The sequence below is a fragment of the Bufo bufo genome, chromosome 2 (genome assembly GCF_905171765.1).
Source record: "Bufo bufo chromosome 2, aBufBuf1.1, whole genome shotgun sequence".
Lineage (NCBI taxonomy): Eukaryota > Metazoa > Chordata > Amphibia > Anura > Bufonidae > Bufo > Bufo bufo.
In genome coordinates this window covers 806,260,150-806,275,399 of record NC_053390.1, presented here as the reverse complement: position 1 = coordinate 806,275,399, position 15,250 = coordinate 806,260,150, and positions in this window count along the sequence as shown.

Below are 15,250 nucleotides of genomic sequence, written 5' to 3'. Positions count from 1 at the left end.
CTGTACAATTCAGCCCAATTCCCTCAAATACTATGCTGCCAAAATAGTGCCATAACTAAAGTGTCCCTGAAAATAATTTTGCCATTCTAGCACCCACAATATAAAAGTCACACAGTCACCCCTAAAATAGTCTGTCTCATAGCCAAAATTAAGGTAAATCTGATCTGAAAGCAGTGCTAAGAAAGCAAAGTAGAGGCTCATGCACGCGATCATAATCAGCTCGGGAAACATGGTCAGTGGCTTCCCTAAGCTGAACTGATTGTACCATAGTAATTTTTTATATCTAATCGCTGGGCTATTGCAGTGTATGAACAGCGACATGTAAGTACATAGCCCAGTTATACGACTGATTATTTTATAAATTACTATTAATCAGTCAGGTCAGGGTAGCCGCGGTTGGCCCAGGAGATGTGTCTGACACATGGACTGTATTTCCTGGGTCGATCAAAGTTGTGTCCACGAGCCCTAACATTAATATCTTGTTCACATTTCCATGTCCGTTTGACATCCGTAGAAAATCGTCCATGTTCTATCCGTGAAGAATCTGTGTTTGGTCCATGTGTCCACTTTTTGTCTTCCAGATTCCACAGACATGGTTTCAACTGAAGAATAATTGCCAGAACATCTCCTACCAATGGACTTCAATGGGAATGTTCTGTCCGCATCACGGATGGTGCGTGTCTCTGGGATTTTCCCAATGACCCATGCTCAGTGGAAAACCACGGATGTCTGGATGCACACATTAAAGTCAATTGGTCCGTGGTGAACACGAACTGCACACACTCGTGATTCACTGAAGTGTCAACAAGAGCTTGTTCTTCCTAAAATACATATACAATATTTTACTTATTAGGGTTTTTTTTCCACCGCATGGGTCGGAACCAAGTTTATTTTGTTGCTTTCTTAAAAGACAATGTGTCAGATTTTTTTATATATTTTTTTTAACACTCCAAATTAGAGCATTATGTCCATTTTTTATTTATTGCGTTAATTTAGAAGAATCCCTCCAGGATTTAAGGAACAGCAATCAATTTCACAGGTGAACAGGCACTTTAGCAATCTCCCACACACTGAGATCTACAACGTGTATCACATATGAGTAATGTAAACAGCGTGTAGTAAAAGAAACGTTTAAGTTAATCAATTTACGATTGCATATTATACATCCTCCCTGCTACCGGGTCCTGGCTGGGAAGAGTAAGACTACATGAGTTCTAAAGGGTATGTTAAGGAAAAGACATTTTATGAAAAGATTTTTTTCTTGACTGAAATGAGGTCTATGATCGATCCATAGGGGGTCCTTCTGTATGGGTGTTACATGGGAAGTACTTACTGTCTCCAGTGGTAAAAAAAGGTACTGCACATCGCAGAATTAATTTATGGAAGCAGAACGAAACCATCACAAAATGTCCAGGAAACCTAGATAACAGTGATTTAAAGGCTGGCGACAGAATCCAGAGGAGTGAAGCCATTGTACACACCACTGCTGTATGGTCACAACTGGAAATGGAAACTTTGGATGAAGTGAAAAAGATTAATTATAAGATAAATGCAAAAATTGGTATTGATATCATAAAATACACTAATATCGATGTCATTAAAATAATAAAAAATAACAAAAAAAAACTTTGTGATCGCCTTTCCATTTCAGTTATAAATAACATAAATAATACAATCTGAAATGTAAAAAATAATAATAATAATAAATAAATAAAACCTTAAAAAACTAGAAAAGTTCATTTCTCTCTTCAACCACTTGATGTATGTTATGGGCATGAAATGGAAAGTATCATCTCCTTCTAGTGAGTGTATAATCCAAAATGGACAGCTTTGAATCATAGAGGGGAGAATAGCAGTATTATCACTTGCTTACATTATGTTGTCTTATATTGTTCTGTTGCTCTGGACCATTTCTTGCATAGTGGTATTATTTGTGCACTGCATATTGGTATCAGTGAATGGTATTGTGTGGTATTATCTGATCACTATATGGTAGTATTATTTGAGCACTGCTTGGCGGTATCTCTTAGGCACTGCATGGTAGTATTATCTGGGCACTGTATCGTGGTATTAGTTTATGGTATTATGTAGTATATCTGATCCCTATATTGTAGCATTATTTGGGTATTGTGTGGTGGTGTCATTTGGGCACTGTATGGTAGTAATATCTGGGCACTGTATAGTGGTATTATCTGAGGCATTTTATGGTGGAATTATTTAGGCACTGTATGGTGGTATTATGTGAGCACTTTACAATGGTATTATTATTAATTTACTGTGTTGTTGTTTTATCTGGGTACTATATGGTAGTATTATTTGGGCACCTTATAGTGGTATTTTTGTACTGTGTTTTAGTATTATTTGGCCACTGCATCATGGCATTAGTATATAGTATTGTGTGGTATTATCTTATCCCTATATTGTAGCATTATTTAGGTACTGCGTGGTGGTATCATTTGGGCACTGTATGGTAGCATTATCTGGGTACTGTATAGTGGTATTCTTTAGGCACCATATGGTTTTATTATTTAGGCACTGTGTGGTGGTATTATGTGAGCACTTTCTAGTGGTATTATTAGTTTACTGTGTTGTTGTATTACCTGGGCACTATATGGTGGTAATATTTGGGCACTGTACGATGGGTTTATTTGAGCCCTGCATAGTGGTAATTTTGGTTACTGTGTTTTGGTATTATCTGAGCACTGTCTGGTGGTATTATTTAGGCACTGTATGGTAGTATTATTTTGGCACTTTATAGTGGTATTATGGTGAAACTATATGGTGGTAATATTTGACCACTTCATGGTTCTGTTTTTATGTATTTTATTATTCTGAAAAACTACTCAAAATATGCTACAGTATGTCATCTAATTTTTCTTCCTCCCAAAAAATGGAGCCTGCACAGTGGGCTCCGCAGATCTTTATCCTGGATAGTGATGAGTGACAGGGGTCATATTCAAATTCGCGATATTTTTTGAATATTTTGTAGAATATTAGTTGAATATTTGCAAATTTGAATATTCTTTTTTTTTTACTCAAAAAATCGGCAAGGTAATGATCGCGTAATATGCGAATTTTTGTAATGCAAATTTTTGTAATGCGAATTTTTATCGCAAATTTTTCAATTGCCGAGCAAAAACATGATTCCTCCCTGCTTCTTGCTTGTGGGCCAATGAGTCATAGCACTATATCGAATATATTCGTTTTTTCAAATATTCGTAATATTCTAAAACAAGAATATATAGCAATACAGCGAATATTCAAAAAAAAATGAATGTAGAGCAATTTAGCTAATATAGTGCTATAATCTTTTTTTTTTAATAGTTGTAATTTTTTTCCAATCTGAACTTCAGATGAGAAAAAATCTACAACTATTAGACAAAGAAGATTATAGCACTATATTAGCTAAATTGCTCTATATTAGTTATTTTTTCTCAAATATTCGCTGTATTGCTATATATTTTTGTTTTAGAATATTACGAATATTTGAAAAAACAAATATATTCGATATAGTGCTATATATTCGTTTTTAAGAATATTCATCTTTTTTCCCATTTAAAGTCATGATTCCTCCCTGCTTCTTGCTTGTGGGCCAATGAGTCATTGGCCCACAAGCAAGAAGCAGGGAGGAATCATGTTTTTTACTCGGCAATTGAAAAATTCACGATAAGAATTCGCATTACGAAAATTTGCAATAAAAAAAATCTTGAATATTCTAAATTGCAAATATATCACTATATTCTAAATATTCGAGAATTTTCGAAGTACCTATATTCGCGATAAAAATTCGCAATTCTAATATTCGTGATCAACACTTATCCTGGAGATGGATCTCAGTCTGCCAAAAAGTAAAAAGAAATTTAACTTGGCTGGAGCTACCTGTTAGAGATTAGGAAGTTGGTATCTGAAGACTTCATAAAAACTTTAGACTGTTAAAATTATGAGGTTTAACCAATTGACAAACTTCAGAAAGTATCTGTATTCACAAATGCTCAAAGTATAATTCAATACGGTTCTGCAAACTGATTTTGAAAAAGCCACTAAAACGAGGTTGTCCACGTCGGAAAATCTTTTTTAAATTCTGGTCACCCAAAAATAACCGCATGACCATAATGGTCATTATCAAAGACCAACATTTTATGGCAGTCTTTAAAATTCCCTGCGCTGCCGGCGGAATCACCTAATTTATGTCAATTCGCACGCCTTATCATAAATGAAGAGCATCCTCCGACAGTCCATGCGCATAGATTGAAATTTACTGTAGATTACTCATCTACGCTAAGCCTGGAAAAATATTAGTAAATTTGCCGGTGCCACCCCTCGTCAAAATGTCGAGGGCGCTGAAAAAATGCTAGAGTGACAACCTTTTTAGCATTTAAAAAATGACAAAACGGGTGCTGTCTTGCGACTTTTTTGTGCCAAAAACTGATATAAGGAGTCTTAGTAGATGACCCTCAATGTCTCCTGCTTCTGTATCCTCAGTGATCAGATTTTAAGGGTGTGACAAACTCCCCTCTTTTGAGGTTGCCACGAGTGCTTGGAGAGGACTACTTGCCCGCCTCTTACCATGCGATTATGGTCCCATGTTGTATGCACCGGTTTTGTGCAGAAAAGCCATGAGTACAGCCAGGCCAAAGAGACTTCTACCAACTTTTGAATTCCTGGTCTAATTCGTGTCATTTTGGGATGTGTTAAATGTCTATGTGTATTGTAAAGGGTGGGACATTATATGTTTGAGTAAGTGATGTCTGTTCCATTGTCTCTCTGTGTGTATTGGCAATTGTCCTCTGTCCTGGAGACAACAGAGTTGTAATTCGATTGTCTCTCAGGACAGAGGGCAATGTGTATTCTCCTGCCTGTGTTGATTATGTTAACCATGGTGTCTATGTGGGTTGTAACCTTTGTGTTATGGGTTAATGTATGTTTGTTGTGGGTGTCTCCCTTACATGGGAGCAGGGGATAAAAGCAATTGTATTTTTTCAATGTGAGGTCTTCCAGTAAAGTATTTCTAGCATTCAGCTTGGGCTAATGTATAGACTTATTTGGCGATACCGGCGATACCAGCGATACTAGCGATAATAGTGATTTATTGCTCTGTGGATTACTTGGCGGTGCTATTTCAAGGGGAGAAGGGAATACTAGACGGTGACACGGATGATACCGTCACAACTGGTGGCAAGCAGCGGGATTTTCCCTTCTTTTTCCCTGCACAGAGGATTCAAGGAAGGCACTAGTGTATGGTGCATGGAGGGCAAAGCTGGCACTCGTGCAGCGACCCTGGCTTTGAAGGAGGTCAAGGGACAGAGCTAGCTACCGGGCAGCGTTCCTATCCACAGCAACATGGAAGAGGAGTTTCACTGGAGGTTGCAGCAGTACTTGGCCCAACAGGATGGGCCTTTATCAGAGGAGGGCATACTGGACTACAGAGATGCCACTCGAAAGGGGCTGTGGAATGACGATTTGGAGGAGGTACAGCGGCAGTGGAGAGAGAGTCTTCCCAGTGAGGAACAGAGGCTCCAGGTACTCGTGGGCCTGCGGTCACCCTTCCTAGGAAAGCAACCCTTGGCTGAGTGGGTGACAGAACTGTGGACCCTGAATTGGAGGGAGTTGTGGCTGGACAAAGCGTACCCGGCACTAAAGTGGTATGCCACCCAGCGCAACCCATGGATGACTAACCACTATCTGCCGGAGGGAGAGGATTATAATGGTCCGGGCTTACTGTGGGAAGCCTTTGATGAGGGCGATGACTTTGGATGCCCCACAGAATGTCGGTTCTGGGACATCCACGACATCAGGGAAACCGAGCTGGACCTTCCCCGAGTGGACGACCTGGGGCCAGACCTGATTCATCTAGTCACCATGGAGTGGGAGCTGGAGCAGAGCTACCGTCAACTGTTCAACCTAGCTCAACCACCATCCCTCAGCCCAGAGGTTTGCCTGGAAATTATACCCTCTTTTGCCCAACCATCCTCAGAGGTGAGCAACCTCATAGACTTGTCCTGAGAGGACCCACAGATGGCAGGTGGAGATGGGACCAAGGTCTCTCTACCAGCCCTACAGGGATGCTGGGCCGCCTGCCCAGATCTCCAGCGGCAGTGCATATCACAGGGAGAGGAGACAACCGGTCTCTCTCCCCAGCGGCAACCTGAGTTCCAGGGGGAGGAGATGCTGGGTCCCTCTGCCCTACAGCAACCAGAGTCCTGGGGAGGAGACACAACCGGCCTCACCTTCCAACAGAAGCCGGAGATACCGGGAAAAGGGGAACACAAACCCCTCTACACGGGCGCAGATGAGACAGCGGGCTCTGTGCCAGTCCTACAGGGATGCTGGACGGTCGGTCCAGATCCCCAGCCATCTCCGCAGGGATACCAGGAGGAGGAGGTAAGCGAGCCCTCCCCTTCCCAGCTACTTCCTAACCGAGTTCTGGGGGCAGGGGATGAGCCTGCGATGCCCACTGATCCCTCCAGCCGAGTTCTGTTGGCAGGGGATGAGCCTGCGATACCCACTGATCCCTTCCCAGCGGAAGAGCTGGCATCCGGGCAGAGCGCCGCTAGCCTCTGCTCCACTGACCCCCTTGTTACAGGACTGGATTGCACCCCCCTCACCCCAGCAGAAGAGCTGGCATCAGGGCAGAGCGCCGCTAGCCTCTGCTCCACCGACCCCCTTGTTACAGGACTGGCTTGCACCCCCTTTGCCCCAGCAGAAGTGCTGGCATCATTGCAGAACACCGCTGGCTGCTTTTCCCCAAGTAGCCCCAGCGGTTTGCCTAGCTGCACCAGGGAGACTGAGGATGCGGAACTGTTTCACCACAACCTGGGACCTACAGACCAGTACTGTCCCTGGTGGGTGAGCTACCCTGTTAACTATTTACCGTGGGTGGGCAACTCTGCTAATGTTTCTGTGTGGGTGGGCTTCCCGACTAATCTAGGTACTGACCGACAGGAGGTCAGATACCTGTTTAGTCTTAACCCCAAAGGGAAGATATGTGACAAACTCCCCTCTTTTGAGGTTGCCACGAGTGCTTGGAGAGGACTACTTGCTCGCCTCTTACCATGCGATTATGGTCCCATGTTGTATGCACCGGTTTTGTGCAGAAAAGCCATGAGGACAGCCAGGCCAAAGAGACTTCTACTAACTTTTGAATTCCTCGTCTAATTTGTGTCATTTTGGGATGTGTTAAATGTCTATGTGTATTGTAAAGGGTGGGACATTATATGTTTGAGTAAGTGATGTCTGTTCCATTGTCTCTCTGTGTGTATTGGCGATTTTCCTCTGTCCTGGAGACAACCGAGTTGTAATTCGATTGTCTCTCAGGACAGAGGGCAATGTGTATTCTCCTGCCTGTGTTGATTATGTTAACCATGGTGTCTATGTGGGTTGTAACCTTTGTGTTATGGGTTAATGTATGTTGGTTGTGGGTGTCTCCCTTGCATGGGAGCAGGGGATAAAAGCAATTGTATTTTTTCAATGTGAGGTCTTCCAGTAAAGTATTTCTAGCATTCAGCTTGGGCTAATGCAGTGCTTCTCAATTATTTTCTGTCATGCCCCCCCTAGGAAGAAGAAAACATTTTGCGCCCCCCGCTCAACTGTAAATAGTATCATTTGTCTATAAAATTGTTATAAGTACACCTCTGCATAACACTGTATCCTTATTAACGTATAAGAGAATAAAAAAAGAAAGAAATGTGGATCGGACACACACTTTTGGGGGGATCTGTTGATGACGGACACTTATGGGGGGATCTGTGGATGACAGACACTTATGGGGGATCTGTGGATGATGGACACTTATGGGGGGGATCTGTGGCTGGCACTGTTATATATGTGCCATCCACAGACCCCCCACCCCATAACAGTGCCATCCACAGACCCCCACCCCTTAACTGTGCCATCCACAGATTCCGTGTGCCCGCCGCCGCCGTTTAAAGTTATTAAACATGCCCCCCTCACTCCTAATAGTACCGTATATCCGAATTTCTTCTGTATAATGCCGGCAGGCGGGCCGGGCGGCCGGCGCGTCCCTCAGTGACGTCACTTGTCTGCGCCGCCTGCTTCATTCATAAAGCAGGCGGCGCAGGCACGTGACATTACTGAGGGACGCGCCGGCCGCCCGGCCTGCCTGCCGGCATTATACAGAAGAAATTCGGATATACGGTACTATTAGGAGTGAGGGGGGCATGTTTAATAACTTTTAATTCAATCATACATTTTATATTAGTATACCGGAGGGAGTGGTGGGGCGGAGCTATAGTACAGTGACCGCACCGCCCCACCGCTATTGCCGGTCCCCAGCTCCTCCTCCCAGTCCCTCCCCCGGCCCCCGCTCCATACATTGCGCCCAGCGCCTGCACCGGCCTCTGATCAGACGGGAGATGAGCGCTTCCACAATGGAAGCGCTCATCTCCCTGCCGTATATTACACTGTGAGCTGTTGGCCGCCCGGCGCCCCTGTTGCTATGGCGCCCTGTGCGGCCGCACAGCCCGCACACCCCAAAGGCCGGCCCTGAACGAGCCCCCCTTTACGGAGCCTGGCGCCCCCCCTGGGGGGCGCGCCCCACTATTTGAGAAGCACTGGGCTAATGTATAGACTTATTTGGCGATACCAGCGATAATAGCGATTTATTGCTCTGTGGATTACTTGGCGGTGCTATTTCAAGGGGAGAAGAGAATACTAGACGGTGACACGGATGATACCGTCACAAAGGGGTATTCCCATCTTAGATAATGGGGGCATATTGCTAGGATATACCCCCATTGTCTGATACTGTAGGTGCGGGTCCCATAGGTGGAACAAAAGCCTAACACTAGGCCGGCAAAGTGGTGGCCAGCGGTGCCGGGTCTGGCCACCACCAATCCTTCCTATTGGCCTGTAGAGATGTCCCGAATAGTTAGCCGGCGAATAGTTCCCGGCGAACATAGCTTGTTCGCGTTCGCCGCGGCGGGCGAACATATGCGATGTTCGGTCCGCCCCCTATTCGTCATCATTGAGTAAACTTTGACCCTGTACCTCACAGTCAGCAGACACATTTCAGCCAATCAGCAGCAGACCCTCCCTCCCAGACCGTCCCACCTCCTGGACAGCATCCATTTTAGATTAATTCGGAAGCTGCAGTCTTAGTGAGAGGAGGGACAGTGCTGCTGCGGCTGCTGATTTAATAGGGAAATCGATAGCTAGGCCAGTGTATTCAGTGTCCACTACAGTCCTGAAAGACTCATCTGATCTCTGCTGTAAGGACAGCACCCCAAAAAGCCCTTTTTAGGGCTAGAACATCAGTCTGCTTTTTTTACCCCTGTGTAATCTAATTGCAGTTGCCTGCCTGCCAGTGTGTGTGTCAGGCTCACAACGTATACTGTGCCCACTTGCCCAGTGCCACCACTCATATCTGGTGTCACAATAGCTTACATAAAAAAAACTAAAAAACTTTTTTGACTGTGAAATAATATCAGTCAGTTTCCTTCACACGTGTGCGTTTCAGGCCCTGTCAGGGCACAGTGTCACACCAGTACAACTCATATCTGGTCTAACAGTAGTGCACATTTAAAAAAAAAATACAATTTTGACTGTAATAGATTGAATAGCAGTTAGTTGTCTGCAAGCGTGTGTGTCAGGCCTACAGCGTCTACTCTGCCAACTTCTGCCAGTGCACAGTGCCACTCATATCTGGTGGCACAGTACCTTGCACGCATAGTACAACTTAACTAATCTAAAAAAAAATGACAGGCAGAGGCAGGCCACCCCGCAGGGGCCGTCGTGGTCGTGGTGCTGTGATTCCCTTTGGCCCTAGAATAATGCCCAGTGTTCAGAGGCCACGTACCCTGAACTCGAAAAGTTCTGAGGACATAGTTGACTGGCTAACACAGGACACCCAATCTTCTACAGCTTCCGCTCGGAACCTTGACGCCCCATCCTCCTTCAGCTCAGCTTCGGGCACCTCTCAAGATACCACTCGCCCGCCTGCCGCCACCACCAACACTAGCACCATAGCCACTTCACTTGATCTGTCAGAGGAGTTATTTACACATCAGTTGGAAGAAATGAGTGATGCGCAACCATTATTGCCAGAGGATGTAGATAACAGGGATATGTCTCAGTCAGGCAGCATTACACACATGGACGTACGGTGTGATGATGATGATGTTGTACCCGCTGCTGCTTCCTTTGCTGAGTTGTCAGATACAAGGTTGTTGATGACGATGTGTCCGTGGATGTCACGTGGGTGCCCGCTAGAAGAGAAGAAGAACAGGGGGAAAGTTCAGATGGGGAGACAGAAAGGAGGAGGAGACGAGTTGGAAGCAGGGGGAGGTCGTCGCAAGGAGCTAGTGGCACAGTCAGACAGCATGCATCGGCACCCGGGGTCAGCCAGACAGCACGCCAATCAACGCATGCTGTTGCCACCACCAGAATGCCGTCATTGCAGAGCTCAGCAGTGTGGCATTTTTTTTGTGTGTCTGCCTCTGATAACAGCGATGCCATTTGCAACCTGTGCCAAAAGAAACTGAGTCGTGGGAAGTCCAACACCCACCTAGGTACAACTGCTTTGCGAAGGCACATGATCGCACATCACAAACGCCTATGGGATCAACACATGAGTACAAGCAGCACACAAACTCAAAGCCGCCATCCTCCTCCTGGTCCAGCATCTTCAGCCACGTCAACCACTGCTGTCCTCCTTGCCCCCTCTCAACCATCCGCCACTCTGTCTCTCGCCTTGAGCAGTTCCTGCTCATATGCCCACAGTCAGGTGTCTGTCAAGGACATGTTTGAGCGTAAGAAGCCAATGTCACAAAGTCACCCCCTTGCCCGGCGTCTGACAACTGGCTTGTCTGAACTCTTAGCCCGCTAGCTTTGACCATACAAGCTGGTGGAGTCTGAGGCGTTCCAAAAATTTGTAGCTATTGGGACACCGCAGTGGAAGGTACCCGGCCAAAATTTCTTTGCACAAAAGGCAATCCCCAACCTGTACTCGATTGTGCAAAAGGAACCCTGATAGGGGACATAACAGGGATTAAACTGATAAGAATAGAACTAGTTAACACACCGCTCCTATCTGGTGGCACATTAGATTACACGCGCAGTGCCCCAAATTTGAAGTAGGAGGACCGACCAAGCATCTTTTTCCATCTCCCCGTTCCTAAAATCGATTCCATATACACGTCCCCTGATAGGGGACGTAACAGGGATTAAACTGATAGGAATAGTACTACTTAACACACCTTATAATAACGCAGAGAGAGGCATCGCAGAGAGAGGAGTCTGAAGAAGAGGAGTCAGAGGAGGAAGGTGGCTTTGAGAAGGTGGAAGACCAACCACAGCAGGCGTCCCAGGGGGCTTGTTGTCACCTTTCAGGGACCCTTGATGTTGTACGTGGCTGGGTGGAGGAAGAGACCTTCAATGACATCAGTGAGGACAAGGAACGGGACATGGCTAGCTTGGTATCCAATCTTGTGCAAATGAGGAGTTTGCGGTTGTGCAAATGGACTGTTTGCGGTTGTTTGCGGTGCGTTAAACGTGAAGTTTGGTCTGTCACAGTGAAGCGGGCGAATTTTTGGAATGTTAGGTGATTTATGCCCTTTATGGATTAAAACCAGACTCTGCGTCAACTATGTAATTTTCCATGGGAGTTTTGCCATGGATCCCCCTCCGGCATGCCACAGTCCAGGTGTTAGTCCCCTTGAAACAACTTTTCCATCACTATTGTGGCCAGAAAGAGTCCCTGTGGGTTTTAAAATTCGACTGCCTATTGAAGTCTATGGCGGTTCGCCCAGTTCGCCCGTTCGCGAACATTTGCGGAAATTCGTGTTCGCCGTTCGCGAACGGAAAATTTTATGTTCGTGACATCTCTATTGGCCTGCCGAAAATAGCTGAGCGATTTTCAGAATCCCCATAGAAATTAATGAGAGGACTGACATGGCCACTGCTCCTATTCATTTCTATGTGGCTGACAGAAATAGCCGAGTCAGCGCTCAGCTATTTTTGGTGGCCCCATAGAAAATAATAAAGGGCAGCCGTGCATGTGCGGTGCAGCATTCGGGACTTTGCTGGCTCTATTTACATCCTAGCGCTATGCAGCCATTGTCTAAGATGGAAATACCCCTTTAAGTTCTATAGGAACCTGCCAGAAGTGCTCAATTTCCCTGTAGCACCCCCACAGGAAGAATGCAGCATTACATCGTGCCTATTGATATCAATAGGTTCTCCTTGTAATGCACAGACATTTTGGGTCCTCCTGTAAGAGAGATGCTCTATGCAGCCAGTCTTACTCCAGAATCAGTCCAGAATTACAGGTTCCACCCTAATTGTATATTTAGAATTATTTTTTACATTTTTTTTTTTAACCAGACAACACCTTTAACCTTATATTGTGAATTAGCCATAACCTATATGAAAGACATAGGATCTGTGTGTAGGTTGGTGTGGGCTCCCTACTACTCAAAAGGAATTTTCTATACAGTAGCTGTAGGCGATGGGAAAAAGAAATGCAAAGTCAAGCCTTACACTGAGATTTGTAAAAAGCAAAGCAAAATGACTTTCCCTGACTGATGTTAACAAGAGGAAGCCATGGTTTTCTCTGTAGGAAACCGGAGGAAAATATATTGCAATTCTTCACAGCTGATCGGTGCATCGGTCTGAAATATGAGAAAGCTTTAGATAAATGAAAGTAGATGTTCATGCTGTAAAATAATACAGTGCAGCACTTCTTTACCTGCTGGGAATCAGATTGTCGCGTCTAAAATTTTACAAATAGAAGATCCGTGCAGCTTAAACACCTACATCTCCTTTGCGATGTCTGAGTAATAAAGTGATGTTGAAATAAAATAAGATTTTTTGTCGTTTCGGGCCATGTGGGTGAAGTAGCCTGGCAGTAGTGATGCCATGGAGACTGCTAGGTCACACCTTCCACTGGTACTGGGCACTGGCGGTTTTGGTGACTGTGTTTAAAGTGTAACTGTTTTCATTTAAAAAAAATCTATTTTAGCATAGGTTACTGCTAGTGCAGCATTATTCGTAAATCAATCTTTAGTTTCTTCACGTACCACTGTTTTCCATGAGCTTTCCCCTTAGTTATGGCTGTTTTGAGGTTCTTCTCAAGATTGTGCCTCTGCCAGTTCTCTGAAGCCAAAACTGCTTTCCCTCACTTCCCATAAACACTTGCTGTAGCCACCAACTTCCTGCCAGCCAATCAAATTGGATTACTGAGAGACACGCCTCCTCACTCTGAATGCCTAATGTGACATGCAATGTGAAGGACTGCCCCTCTGTCTTCTGTTTACACTAAAGGGAAGACAGATAAGCCATAGCAATGGTCTTTTAAGGGACCAATGGAAAGGGACAGAGGACATTAATGAAAGCTGTTTTTGACAATCATTGACAGACTAACTCAGATATACATGCCTAACTCTTGTGGGGATTCTCTCTGGTAGTTAGGACTAGCGGATGCAGTATAGAGGCAAAGTACACAGTTCTTGAATCAAACAGCGGTGTTTATTCACACATTGGTGTTGTCACGGGGCGCCAAAGGCACACTCAGTCTCCCATCAGCCGCAGACCTGCTGCTTAGCTTCGGGAGCAAGGATCTGTGTTTGACCTCGTTCCCAGAGCAGCTTTGCTAGCTGGGAGGCTCCCTGCTCCTAGGTCTGCCTTGAGCGCCGAGCTGATCACTCGGTGCTCGACTTGGATTCGTAGAACTACAGGTAACAGCACTCTGCTAGTCAATTGCACAAAGATATAAGCAAACACTGAAAAAATAAATGCTTGGGGGTCATACTTACTGCAAATGCAGCTAGAAGCTCTTTGCGAATATAATTGATCAAAAATATTTCGGGCCCATCTACCGGTCGTCAAGGTCGCTTCTAATCAGATGGGTCCTACTCTGACATGCCTCTCCTGGGCTTACAGCCTACAATCTGGGCAAAGTAGTACCAAGCTGCATCCTACGCATGCCTCTCCCAGGCTGTGAGCCTGCAGTATGGGCTGGGTAGAATACAGCTGTACAAGCTATCTAATTAAAAGCACATGGTAAATGGGCTGGTGGTGCACGGTTCAATCTCACCACCAGGGGGAGCCACTCCCCTAGTGGCAGTGACAATGGGGAAAAAATAAACGAACCAGCACCTCCACAATAAGTGAATATAAGAACGCAGGTGCACGCTACCTTGGCTAAAACACACTTGGATTCGTAGAACTACGAATCCATTTTTTGTCACTGCCACTAGGGGAGTGGCTCCCCCTGGTGGTGAGATTGAACCGTGCACCACCAGCCCATTTACCATGTGCTTTTAATTAGATAGCTTGTACAGCTGTATTCTACCCAGCCCATACTGCAGGCTCACAGCCTGGGAGAGGCATGCGTAGGATGCAGCTTGGTACTACTTTGCCCAGATTGTAGGCTGTAAGCCCAGGAGAGGCATGTCAGAGTAGGACCCATCTGATTAGAAGCGACCTTGACGACCGGTAGATGGGCCCGAAATATTTTTGATCAATTATATTCGCAAAGAGCTTCTAGCTGCATTTGCAGTAAGTATGACCCCCAAGCATTTATTCTTTCAGTGTTTGCTTATATCTTTGTGCAATTGACTAGCAGAGTGCTGTTACCTGTAGTTCTACGAATCCAAGTGTGTTTTAGCCAAGGTAGCGTGCACCTGCGTTCTTATATTCACTTATTGTGGAGGTGCTGGTTCGTTTATTTTTTCCCCTCGGTGCTCGACTTATCTGTCCCTCAGACCCCACTATAAATACAGGCAGCCTGCTGGCCACAGGTTCCCTGTTAATTCTAGGTTCCTGGCTATTTGTTGGACTACTGAATACTTACCTGATCCTGTTCCCTGACGATCCTTTGCCTGCTCCTCCTGTACTGCACATCCCTCCTGGTATTATGACCTCGGCTCACACCTGACAACTCTTTGCGGACTCCTCTGGTACTTCTTTACCTTTACTCTCCTGGTATTTGACCCCGGCTTCTCCTGACCATTCTTTGCTTAACCCTTTGTACTGTGTAGCTCTCTTGGTTCTGACCCGGTCCGTTCACATTCCGTTATTTGTCTTGTCTGTCTTCCCAGCACATATCCTAAGTTAGGGACTGCCATCTAGTTGTCCCCTGTCATTAGGACTTGCGAGGCAAGTAGGCAGAGCCAGGGGTGAGGGTGGAGCGCAGTGGTCACTATCCTCCCCCCTATGTGTAGTGTACGTGACCGTCACAGGTGTATAACAAAATGCAGATATGGTGTATCACAAAACGCAGGTGGCTTGTTTG